Source organism: Zootoca vivipara, chromosome 5 (genome assembly GCF_965207765.1).
Source record: "Zootoca vivipara chromosome 5, rZooViv2.hap1.1, whole genome shotgun sequence".
Lineage (NCBI taxonomy): Eukaryota > Metazoa > Chordata > Lepidosauria > Squamata > Lacertidae > Zootoca > Zootoca vivipara.
Window position 1 is genome coordinate 56,280,677 of NC_142588.1, and position 13,178 is coordinate 56,293,854.

The 13,178-nt window shown below is 46.1% G+C and overlaps 1 protein-coding gene across 2 annotated transcripts in view; it reads right to left on the bottom strand.

Moving 5' to 3' along the window:
• Window positions 1–8,750, bottom strand: part of DNMBP (dynamin binding protein) — a 53,814-nt gene extending 45,064 nt beyond the window's left edge. The window contains exon 1 of one of the 2 annotated variants that reach the window (XM_035133837.3): window positions 8,623–8,750. The gene's annotated coding sequence lies outside the window, so the exon portion shown is untranslated. The remainder of the gene's footprint in view (window positions 1–8,622) is intronic. The other variant, XM_088670705.1, reaches the window with a different exon arrangement.
• Between the last annotated feature and the right edge of the window lie 4,428 nt (window positions 8,751–13,178).

Sequence of the window (13,178 nt, forward strand, 5' to 3'; positions counted from 1 at the left end):
GGCATCATCAAGAAGTATCTGAAGCTGTATTGAAGAAGAAGAAGAAGAAGAAGAAGAAGAAGAAGAAGAAGAAGAAGAAGAAGAAGAAGAAGAAGAAGAAGAAGAGTTTGGATTTGATATCCCGCTTTATCACTACCCAAAGGAGTCTCAAAGCGGCTAACATTCTCCTTTCCCTTCCTCCCCCACAACAAACACTCTGTGAGGTGAGTGGGGCTGAGAGACTTCAGAGAAGTTTGACTAGCCCAAGGTCACCCAGCAAGCTGCATGTGGAGGAGCGGAGACACGAACCCGGTTCCCCAGATTACGAGTCTACTGTCTTAACCACTACACCACACTGGCTCTCGCCTGCTTGTTAGTTCCCCCCCCCCAAAAGGGAGATTACAGAATAGGCAGCAGTTAAGAGAGATTATCAAAGTGATGTTATTTTTTTTAAAGGAAGGTTTTGATCACCTCTTGTAGGGGACATAGGATCTCTCTTTACCTCAACTAACCACCTTTGTAAACCAACCCCATCTGTCACTGAAAGACAAGGGCCTGAATCTGGAGCAAAAGCGAACGCCTGCAGTTCTCCAAGTATCCTGTCAACATCCGAGAACAAAACAAGCTGAAAGTGATCCAAGCAGCAACAACAAGAGGTTGTCAAGGAGACCTCTGACTTGGACACTCTCACAACTGTGGCTTCCAAGCTGGACCAGAGAGGAAACAGCTTCACAAATGTGTCACACAGCAGCATGTAGATTTCTCTCCTCCTGGGTGGGCCATATTTGGGGGCATCTGCTGCTCTCTCATCGGCAAAAACAGCGACAACACTCCTGGGTCAACACTCCAGGATTGATACCGGTAGATAGAAAGGAATTGCTTGCCACATTAACCAACATAGCATGAGTCAAATGGACTGAATAAGTCCAGCTAATTTCAGCATGATGTTTCAGCCACCTGTGCTCTAACCATGAACCCAAATTCTTGAAGATCTCAACTCCCCATGTATTTGAAGGAAAGGAGCCCCTGCACCAATGGCCAAAGTCTGTATAAGGCACCTCCTTATAGATTTCAGGTGCCACCCAGATGTTGCTCCCACCCTCCCTGACCATTGCCTTCATAAACTGGGACTGATGGGGGTTGTAGTCCTACAAGTTACCTATCCCAACCAATCAGCAACCTTTCAGCAAGGCCAGTGGGCTGGATTATGGTACCTTGATGCCAAATATATTCTCTTCATTCCTGATCAGATCCTGATATTTGAGGAAGTGCAGCACAACACACAGACTGTCTGGCAACACCAACAGAGAGCCCTTATGCCCTGCTACTCATTCCCACCTCAAGCAGTCTGATGTTTAGAAATGCTTTTTTATAGGGCTACATTTCCTGATCCATCTTGGCTCTTACAACTTACTCTTGTTTTTATTTTGCTTTTATTTGTCCAGTCATCTTTTTTTAAACCTAGTTTATACCGCACTGCCAGGAAGGAACAATGATACACTCGCCATATGGCTGAGCCCACCCCACTGACCTAGATAGGAAGGCCACAGAGACACAGGCCAGAGAAATAGCAAAGGGAGATGCCTCTTCCACAGCAGGGAGTCCTAAGCAGTGACAGAGTCTCATGTGGGATGAGGACATTTTCCCACCCTGGGAAATAATGGCTCAATTTCCCCCTCAATACATAGACCGTAATAATAGACTTGGAACTTTTAGGAGGGAATGCTCCTTTGCAGCTACTACCAGGTAGTGCTAGGATAATCTCCCACCAGGCTCTGTGTCACAAAATTAATAACAAATGTGCTTCTAAGTCAGACCTAAGATCTTGTATCACTTAAAAGCCAAAACCATAAAACCAAGGGTTTCACAAATACAATGAAGCCTATGTTCCCCATTCCACTGATATTCCGCTCCATACAACTGGACCTAATTTTCTCAGAGGGGCTGATGACTCAACTGTACAGCAATGCTGCTAGAAACTGGAGGATGCCGAGGGAGAGCTGCAGATTTGATGCAAGCAGGAAAGATGGTGCAAGGAAGTCCCGGTCATCTTTATTCATTTACAGAGAACATTCAAAAGGTACCATCCACCCTGGGCAGTATATTTAAGAAAGCCAAATCACGCATCTTCAAAGCCTACCTCATGTGGTAGCTTCACTACATCCTTCTAGCACTGATGAGGGACCATATCCCAAGCCTTTAAATTTGGGCTCTCTCTGAGTGTCCCTCTGAGTATGCAACAGCTTGTTTGGCTAGTTCGTGGCATACATATATTTTGGCTCTGTTCCTGAGATGCACTGAGAATCTATTCTCTTCAACTTTTGAGTACAAAGCCTGCCACTTAGTTTCTATCTGCGTGGGCACCGATGTCTCAGTGGTGAAGCCGAGTGTTCCATCACAGGTACAAGCTACCACTGCATACAATCCTGAAGCAGACCAAGAGTGAAATGCTGAACTGTACTTTGTGCCCAGGACAGGGCATTCAGAAAAAGATAACCACTTTCACATAGGCAAGACTCAACGAGAAACGTCAACTCAGGCAAAAAAGATGGGTCGCCAGAATCACATCAATGAATGAAACTAAGCATTATGGAGCAGTATATATTTTTACTTCTGTTGATAACTGACTCTTGGTGGCTCTTGCAGCTTGCCTAGAGGCAGCACATGTTCCTAGATACAAATTATATATTCCCTTCCCACCTGCAATCACTTGGATTTTAAAAGCCACACCACAAACAGGTGACATCAGCACATACAACCACAGGAAGCTACTGAGGATAAGCAGGGGAAGGATTTAGCAGACTCAAGGAAGAACAAGCTTTGTCATCCATGCTCCTCGTCCTACATAGTTCTAAAACAATCTCATCTCCTGTGCTGTCATGAGAACGTGAGTTCACTCTGGTGAGAGAGCTCAATGGTATAGCTTTCACCCATACTAAAAACAACTGACCATAAATCTACAGATAGAGCTACGGTACCTACACCTGACTTAGGAACACAGACCTGTCTGCAGCTTTTGGGTGACAAAATTCAGCGCCAATTTGTGTGCTGGCTCTTCTCAAAGTCCTGATTGGACAATGGCTACAAAAATCTATTGAAGCTATTGAAGCTATTGAAACCAACTGGACAGTGCAATCCTAGGCACGCTTACTCAGAAGTAAGTCCCACTACACTCAGTGGATCTTACACCCCAGATCACAGCCTTCATTTCAAGAGCTTGTTTACTTGTGGCGAGAAAACATCTCTACATATTGTCATGTATTGAAAGTCTCTTAGAAAGAAAATCAAAGAGAGAGGTGGGGCATGTCATAAACAAACAGTGCAATGCAATGTGATTATTTTGAACACCTATTTAATAACATGTAGGTACCCTCAACCTGTGACGGGGTGAGCTCCCGTTGCTTGGTCCCAGCTCCTGCCAACCTAGCAGTTCGAAAGCACGTCAAAATGCAAGTAGATAAATAGGAACTGCTACAGCGGGAAGGTAAACGGCGTTTCCATGTGCTGCTCTGGTTTGCCAGAAGCGGCTTTGTCATGCTGGCCACATGACCTGGAAGCTGTACGCCGGCTCCCTCGGCCAATCATGCAAGATGAGCGCACAACCCCAGAGTCGGTCACGACTGGACCTAATGGTCAGAGGTACCCTTACCTTACCCTCAACAATACTGTCAAATACTTCAAAGGGTTAACTTAAGAGAAAGGGGAGGGAAATGGGGATGGGGGAGAAGAGAAAGGATAAGAAAGGAACACAATAACAACCTGTTTACCTGGAAGAAAATCAGTGGCCTAACTGGCTTCCAAGTCAGTATACTTAGGGTTTAGGAACACAGCACATCCATAAGCCAGCTGGTTCCGCACTGTCAGCTATGACTAGCAATAATTCTCCAATGTATGAATCAGATATAATGGGAGTCAAATCAAAAACTTTACCTATGTAGCACATGAGCAGTTCCTTTATGCCAATAAGTAAGTAGTTTTGCAGTCGAAATCAGAAAGCCACGGAGAGACACAGTAGGCAAGACTCTTGAGAGCACCGGGCCAGTACAATTCACCCAAATGACTTGTGCATACTAGAGAAAACATTCATGGAAGTTGCAGATGACAACACCAGGGGAAATGGAAAACACTTTGTGTGTTGAGTTCAGACATGAGAGACTTAACACAAAGACAAAATGTGCTTTAGTGCAGTGCAACAACTTTTACAGCATGTGACCCCCCCCCAAAAAAAAGGAGAGCAGGGAGAAGAAACTTGTGAGAGACAAATCAGTGGGATCATGAACTTAGCCAGGGTGCTCAGTTCAATCTGGGATTTCTTTTTCATGCACTGCGTTGGGAGAGCTATGGGTTAGCAATATTGTAAATAACAAATAAAGTCCCTCCCTTCTACACAAACAAAAGCAAGATGGCTGTGGTAAATAAGCAGACCCTTGCAAATCCTTAAAAGAGAAAAGGGCCCTAATGAAGGAGTTCGGGCAATAGCTGGGATGAAGGACACTGTGCGACATTTGTCCAGATAAAACAAGAAACGTTGCAAGAAGGTGCCTATTTAACAAGGGACAAAGTTGGGAACTGACAGCGTAATCCTATGGCTATCTACTCAGAAGTAAGTCCCACTGAAGTCAGTAGGGATTCCTCCTGGGTAAGTGCCTATAGCACTGCAGCTGAAGATGGAATGGGGGCTCTACAAACCTTTTAATGACATAAATGTTTTTATTTGCACATACATACCCTTAAGAATGGCACTGCTGCAAACATTCAGAGCGATGATCTCTAATCACCGTAAGGACAGGAATAAGCAATGTTGCTTATTTGGTGCTGAAAGCCTAATGCTTACTTTAGGGCATCTTGGCAAAAGTGCTGCCGCGAAGATTTAGGAAATAGCTGTACTGCTGTTCTCAGCACTGGTGTGGCCCACCCTGTAGGCTTGACAGCTGCTCCTCGCAGCAGGTCCATATGGCAGAAATGCCCCCAAGCTCTTATGAAACAGCTTGAGCCAAGTAAGGCCAGCGCCAGCTAAAGCTGCACGCAAACGCAGAGGAGAGCGCTTTAACGTGGGCGCCGGTGACACCGTTCTTTCCACAGCGAGAGGAAACTTGTTCTGAGGAACGTGCTCAGCACAGCTTTGTGGTGAGGCCTACATCTCTTTGCGACCCTATTCCTTCCAGACTACTGCAGGCTCCCTAATTCCGAAACTCGGGTTTAAGAAACCCAGAGTTCTCTCTTCCAGCATCCTATACTCTGCTATGAAACTTTTCTAGTTAGATTAAAATATTAGGCCATTGAATAAGCAACGGCTGAGCTACAGCTCCTTCCCTCAGCTTTTTGCCAAGGAAAGGATACGCACAGGGAATATGAATAGAGACTAAAAGCAGCATTGCAAGGAATGGAAAACTGAAGTCACTCAGGCTCTGTTCACAGGTTGTAAAATTCCTACCGGTACATGCAAGTAGCATGCGATGATTCCACACACAAGTGCAGGTCTGGCTTCAGATTTTTTGGGTGGCATGGGCAGGCTGTTCAAGGTGGGCACCCCCAGTGCCAACTGCAGCCCCCATGCCACACTGTCTCCCTCACATACTTGTGAACGAACCTCGGTGCTGCCACCAGCTTCTCCCCCTGTGGTTGTAAGTGAGGGGGCTGACCCCAGTGCGGGTGCCAAGCTATTTTGTGCTCTAGGTAAGGCTAACTACTTGCAGCAGCAGCAGCAGCACTACCCAAAAAAATTGCTAACTTCAGTTTTCAAAAACAGATGTCTTTCTTGTACAAATGATAAATATCTTCAAAATATAAAACTACAATATTATCAGAAATTTATAAGCTATAACAAAAATGAATCTGTATAAAACTGTGTTCCACAAAGGTCAGTGCTGCACCCCTTTGAGAGCTGTGCCCGAGGCAGCTGCCTAGTTTACCTAATGATAGTACCGGCCCTGGCTTATTTTCATTCATTCATTCATATTAGATTTATATACTGCCCTTCATCACAAGATCTCAAGGCGGTTCACAGAATAAAATGCAGAATAAAAATAAGTAAATAAGTAAAAGGAAACAGCAAAACAATACCCCCCCTTCTCACAGACACATTTAAAAAGCCATAGAACGTTAATCAGCCAAAGGCCAGGTTGAAAGCATCTAAAGATGTATAATAAAGGTGACAGGCAAGCCACTGCAGAAAAGGCCCCGTTCTCGTGTTGCCACCCTCCATACCTCTCAGAAGATGAATGCAGAGTCCAGGGCAGTTTATATGGGGAGAGGCTCTGTAATGAGCAGCTGCCACCATCAGGTAACCCCATAAGTAAGTGTGGGGGAGTTAGTGAGACACCCACAACTGGTGGCCTTTATGCAGGCTAGCCAGGGTGCCAGCCCCAGTAGGACCTCCCAGGGCACCTGAGCACTGGCAGCTGCCACAGTATGATGCCAGGGCTGCACATGCAGATTGTCATCTACACACAGCAATTCCCACACAAGTGGGATCACATCTGCACTTGAGGACCACATAATTGACATGCAGGAATTTGGTAATGTGTGAAGCAGGTTCCAGGGTAGAAATATATGTATCTAAGTTGCACTGTTCCACGCTATTCCCAAGATGCAATTAGGTGACACTTAAATACTGATTTTAAAGTCCTGTATATTCCTGCATATGAGACTAATTTTTAACTCAGGAAAATCTTCTCAAAAGTCGGGGGTCGTCTTATACGCCGGGTCGTATTTCTTATACGGCGAGTATATCCCAAACTCTATACAGTGGTACCTCGGTTTACGGACGTAATCTGTTTCGGAAGTCCGTTCTTAAACCGAAACCATTATTTCCCTAATGAGGCCTCCTGCCACCGGGGCCCTTCCACCATTCAGATTCCGTTCTTAGGCTGAGGTAAAGTTCACAAACCGGGACACTACTTCCGGTTTTGCGGAGTTCGTAAACTGAATAGTTCACAAACAGGGCTGTTCTTAAACCAAGGTACCACTTTACTGCTATTTCTTATCTGTTATTACGTTGTGATTGTGCATACTTCTTTGTTTATCTGCCCTGAATCTTTGGGATGGGGTAAGAGAAACATTTCAGCAAATAAGAACATTCTTTTCCTGCCCGACACAACAGTGCAGCCTTCCTCTGGATTCTTCTCACTCCTAAGAACCTCCCTGGAACAGGTAGGCGGGTCTCTTGAGCCCTCCATATTCCAGGCTTTTAACATAATGGGATGTACATTGAGACCACCATGGAGTTCAGAGTTGAATCCATGTTTTCCAGGTCACAGTCCAGCACTCATGGTTTGCACATCGCAGGGTAACAAATTCTACTGAACACCTATCATGTTCTAATTACCGTATATTCCGGCGTATAAGACGACTGGGCATATAAGATGACCCCCAACTTTTCCAGTTAAAATACAGTGGTACCTTGGTTTATGAACTTAATAATAATAATAATAATAATTTATTATTTATACCCTGCCCATCTGGCTGGGTTTCCCCAGCCACTCTGGGCGGCTTCCAACAGAAAAATAAAATACACTGTTCTGGAAGTCTGTTCTTAAACCGAAACCATTCTTAAACCAAGGTGCACTTTCCCTAATGAGGCCTCCCGCCACCGGTGCCCTTCCACCATTCGGATTCCATTCTTAGATTGAGGTAAAGTTCACAAACTGGGATACTGCTTCCGGTTTTGCGGAGTTCGTAAACTGAATAGTTTGCAAACAGGGCTGTTCTTAAACCAAGGTACATATAACAAACAAAAAGCCATACACACAAACTCTTTGACCTTGTTTGGCCGAATTTAGCTGTTACCCGATAGCCTATAGTAGATCTCCAATAAACAAGAAAGCCCTTTCTGTTTCTAATATTTGAGCATCTCTCTACATAACCTGTTTCTAGATTCTAACCACAGGATCACACACAGACACATATACACACACACTTCCAAAAACCCCAAAAGATTTCTGATGCAACTTTTCCTCCTGTAAGAAAAGGCCACCCCATGAGCATCAACTGTCATACTGGAATCCGCCCTACGGGACACGTCAGTCATGGGTCGTCTGTACTTGTGTGAAGGAGGGTCGGAATGAGTAGCCAGAGTCAGACCCGCTAACTAACGATGCTGTCCCCAGAATTCCTAAATCAAACGAGCTATAGGGTGTTGTCACCTGGGGGCGGGGAGCAAACTAGTGTTCCTAGGAGTACGGACCATCTCCAGTAGCCAAAAGGAAGATCGCCTGGGTGCGATCCAGACCAGGACCGAGGAGGACTACCAGGGGGTAAGACCCCTGGACCCAGGGGAACTGTGGGAAACCATGGTGATGTTCTGGGCGCGCGTGCTGCCTTAAGGAAGCCTCCTCCGACTCGGAAGCTCAGCCTGGCGTCCCTAAGCCAACGGGGCGGGATGGGTGGGGAGCTGGCCAGGATAGCAACCCGCGATCTCCCGCAGCGGATGGGGAGACCAGTTGCCCACGCAGCTCGCCAGGGCTGCGCAGAAGCCGCGGACGGAGTAGCCGGGGCCCCGTCGCAGAAGTTTCCACACGAGCCCCGGGGGCAGCGCTTTCTCGAGCGGACGGAAACGAAGTGGAAGCCCCGACGGCGCGGAGGGAAGGGGGCGCCCAAGCCGGGCCCTTCCCGTTGTCGCGATCTCTTCCTCTCGGCCCCTACCTGTTGCGCGGTCCCTCCAGCCGTCGCAGCCCCGGCAGATCGCCCTCTCGCCTCGGCCCCCAGGAGCCGCCGCGGCCCGGAGCTCAGCTCCGCCCCGTCCCCAGTCGCCGCCCTCCGCAGCCGGCTGTGCTCTGAGCGCCCCCTTCCAGCAATCGGGTGCAGCTGGGGCCGGAATCCCGCTTTGGAGCCAGCGAGGCAGCCGTTTCCCACGGGCAGGGGGCACTGGAACAGGCAGAGGCGTGTCCATTGCTGGAGATCTGGAAGCCAGGGACGGGCTGGAGCCAGCCAGGGGCGCGGGGGCACTCTGCACATGCTCAGGTCATAGCTGCCAAGTTATCCCTTTTTTTAAAGGGATTTTCCCTTATGCTGAATAGGCTTCCTCGCGAGAAAAGGGAAAACTTGGCAGCTATGGCTCAGGTGCATGTGCCCCCCTCCTCTCCCTGCGCTGTGTTTTTGCCTTGCACTGAAAACTAATCCCAGGGCTAATAAGTCTTGGAAGGGATCTCTGTGTTTTCCCTCTTTCTTTAGCATCCGCCTTCGCCATACTGCTGGGATGTATCTTCACCATCTTTTTCGAGTCCCAAATGAATTGGGAAGAAAATGTATAATTGCCGTTTAAACCAAGAACTCCGCAGCAGAAATTCGAAATTTTGCAGTGAAGACGCTGCACGTTCTCCAAGCGCTGAAGAAATCACTTCTTCAACAAGCCAGTTAAACAAGTATACAAGTTTGCTTTATGCAGCAGCTGTGGCTGGGATCTAAGACATGCCCCGTGGGTTTTTTGACTATTTTCTTTTAACAAGAGGCTCCCTCCCTTCCCCCACCGATGCCATTTCTCCTCAGCTGCTTTTTAAAGCCCGCTTTCTTTCGGAAGTGGTTTGCTACGCTGCATGGAAGGCTGCTGCTGCTTCAGAGAGAACAACCAGAAAGGAGCCTGGAAGAGGCAGAATAGGGAAGTGTCATAGCTCAGTTGTAGCACATCTGTCTTCTATGCAGAAGTGCCCCAGGTTCAGTTCCAGGCATCTCCAGGTAGTTTGCAAAGTTCAGATGCATCACATTATTTATTTATTTCATTGAGGCCAGAATTCATATTCTGCCTTTCTCAGCAAATGCCAACTCAAGGCATTTATGTATTGCCTGGGAGGATTCCGTTAAACCGGTAGTGTTCCTGAACTGCAGATTTGTGCCCGGTACCATGTTCAATCTACACACACAAAATGCAGAGTCTTGGCATTCAAAACTGGGTTGCCCATGGAGCCAAATTCATTACAGAACAGAACCCTGATTGTAATCTATGTAACCGTCTGAAATGTGAGAAATGTACCAGTGTGGTGTAGTGGTTAAGAGCGGTGGACTCGTAATCTCGTGAACCGGGTTCGCGTCTCCGCTCCTCCACATGCAGCTGCTGGGTGACCTTGAGCTAGTCACACTTCTTTGAAGTCTCTCAGCCTCACTCACCTAACAGAGTGTTTTTGTTGTGGGGGAGGAAGGGAAAGGAGAATGTTAGCCGCTTTGAGACTCCTTTGGGTAGTGATAAAGCGGGATATCAAATCCAAACTCCTCTTCTTCTTTCCTTTCCTTTGCTGGGCTTAAGGATCCCTATTTTCCTACCCTGTGATTTAGGAGGGTAGTGGCCAAGTTGCCATTTATGGAGAAATTAAAAAAGAAAGAAGGGTGGAACAGCCTAACGTAGCAGAAGCCTATGCATGATTCAGAAGTAAGTTTCACTGTGATAATCATAGAATCACAGAGTTGGAAGAGACCACAAGGGCCATCCAGTCCAACCCCCTGCCAAGCAGGAAACACCATCAAAGCATTCTTGACATATGCCTGTCAAGCCCCTGCTTAAAGACCTCCAAAGAAGGAGACTCCACCACACTCCTTGGTAGCAAATCCCACTGTCGAACAGCTCTTACTGTCAGGAAGTTCTTCCTAATGTTTAGGTGGAATCTTCTTTCTTGTAGTTTGAATCCATTGCTCCATGTCCGCTTCTCTGGAGCAGCAGAAAACAATCTTTCTTCCTCCTCTATATGACATCCTTTTATATATTTGAACTTGGCTATCATGCTTAAAGACCTCCAAAGAAGGAGACTCCACCACACTCCTTGGCAGCAAATTCCACTGCCGAATAGCTCTTACTGTCAGGAAGTTCTTGCTAATGTTTAGGTGGATAACACCACACCGAAGCAGGTGGAAGGGGAAACAGATGACACTAGAAGCAAAACTGGCTCAGGGACAACACTCCGTATATTGGCTCTCTAATGTCACTTCTAGATTATCTGTTCCTTGAGCAATGCCTTCCAGTGCCCTTTCCCGTCACTTTCCTTATTGCAAACTGTGTGATCTCAGGGGGGAAGTGGGTTTGCTGCACTATCCCTAAAGGGTAGTTGCGGAGACACCCACATCCATCACGGCCACTGCTGCTCTTGGTTTCCCCCTTTCCTCCCACTGCCTTGGATGGTGGATGCATTAGACACAATAGGCTTCAAAGGCCTGTCCAATGCAATTTATTCCATTGAATACTTGTTTTTATAAGGTAATGCCCCCAGCTAAAGGTCTTTTTATTACACTTTTCACTCCCCAGTAGGTCAAGGATGGGGTGCCTGTGGCCTGTCAGATGTTGCTGCACTGCAACCACCACCACCCCTTACTATAGACTGTGCTGGCTGGGGTTGATGGGAAGCCAGACACCTCTGGAGGGCCAAAGGTCCCCCACCCCTGCACTCATGACTCAGCTCTTCCACCCCTGCAGTAGGTCACTTTGCATAGTGTGAACACTCATGACTCAGCTCTTCCGGATGAGTCATATAATTGAGTTGATTATATGGGAAAGAGTAGATGGCAGTATATGGGGCTCCCCCAGCCCTCTGAGGCAGATTTTGGGGGTGCATGGGGGGCTATAGGAAGGGGAGAGGGAGAAGCCCCCTTGCACAAACAGGCACCTGCTTGCACTATGTTGGATCTCACTCATAGCTTATTGTGGGAACAAACCATGTTGTTTCTTTTAGTAAGGACAGACCCAGCTCATCAGGTATAAAGTTATGTACAGTGTGTGCCTGTTGTAAATGTTTATGCATGTTGTTTTTATTTCTTTGAAACCATTTGAAGGATAAGTGGGGAACAAAGCAAGGCAAAGGACCGTGACACAAGAATGCTTTGCATCAGCAATCTCTGTGTTTCCAAGCGGGTTGACCTCCAAAGCCTCTGCATTATATATTGCAATGTTTAACACTATTCGCAGAGAAGGCGGGACATCTATGCAAATTAGGGGCAGGCAACAATCGCACAAAGACCTCTTGGGAAACAAAGAGGACATTGCTTCTGCTAAAAGAAGGAATCCGCACCTTTGACAAGTGTGGTTTTTAAAGACTTTTTCTCAAAGAAAACTGAGCTCCAAAGATGGTTGTTGGGAGGTTCTAAAAGTTGAAAGTAATTTGTAAAAGACGAGCCTCTCTTTCATACACCTCTAATGATAGTTTCACTGTGACTGGTTTTACATGCTGCGTTTTCCAAACGAGTTCTCATCTGCAGTAAATTAATAAGGTAGGAGGACTCCCTATCTCTTTCCAAGATAATAAATCTGGAAATTCTGAATCCCGAAAGGTTTTTGAGTTGGGTTATCAAATAAATTTGTGGCTGATCAAGAAAGCCAGTGTGATGCAGTGGATAGCCAAGGTCCCTTTATATGACTTTGGGCAAATCAGCCTCAGTTCCACGCCTGCAAAATGCTACTAATAAGGGCCTGCATTTTAACACTGTTGCAAGGCTAGCAAGCATTATACTGTACAGATTACAAAGCCCACTATGCTTACCATTACCGATATAAGGCACTTACCAGTAAAAGTGGTATATAAATTAGTGCACTGTATAATGGCTTATAAATGATCATAGCAGTTAACACTAGTGAATACTTGATGCATGAAATTGCTTGGATCGGGGTCTCCCATCCAAAAGGCTTCACAACGTCCTCATATGAGCCAATATAGTTGCACCTATGGTTCAAAATATCAGAGGGAGGGGCACAAGGTTGTTATTTTTGCTTTTGCTTTTTGTTTTTAAATAGAAGGAAACGCAACATACTGGAAACGTTTGAAAAATTAATTCACATATCCAGGGACCTTAAAAGCATCCCATAAAAGCCTTCCATACCCATGATCAAAATATTCAGTGGCCAGTAGAGGGCAACATAGTCTTTCTCATTCTGATGCAATTGAAGAGCACAAGTAGTCTGAGGTTGTGCAAATGCTATACCTATAAAGCACATTTGAAGCAGATTCTTTCCTTCAAAGGATTCTGGGCACTGTAGATTACTTCTCACAGAGTTACAATTCCCAGGAAACCTTTAAGAAACTACAGTGCACAGACCTTTATACAGGACTTTCATTGCACTCTGTGTTTGATTATGGCCATTGCATTTACCATTTTTACATATCTGAAAACTGATGCTGCTGTTTAAGCTTTAAAATAATACTTGTTGGGAAAAATAAATAAATTTGTCCACATTACACTGTATGTGTATCTTGATGTTGTCATAGTCTTCTTAAGTATATTTTATA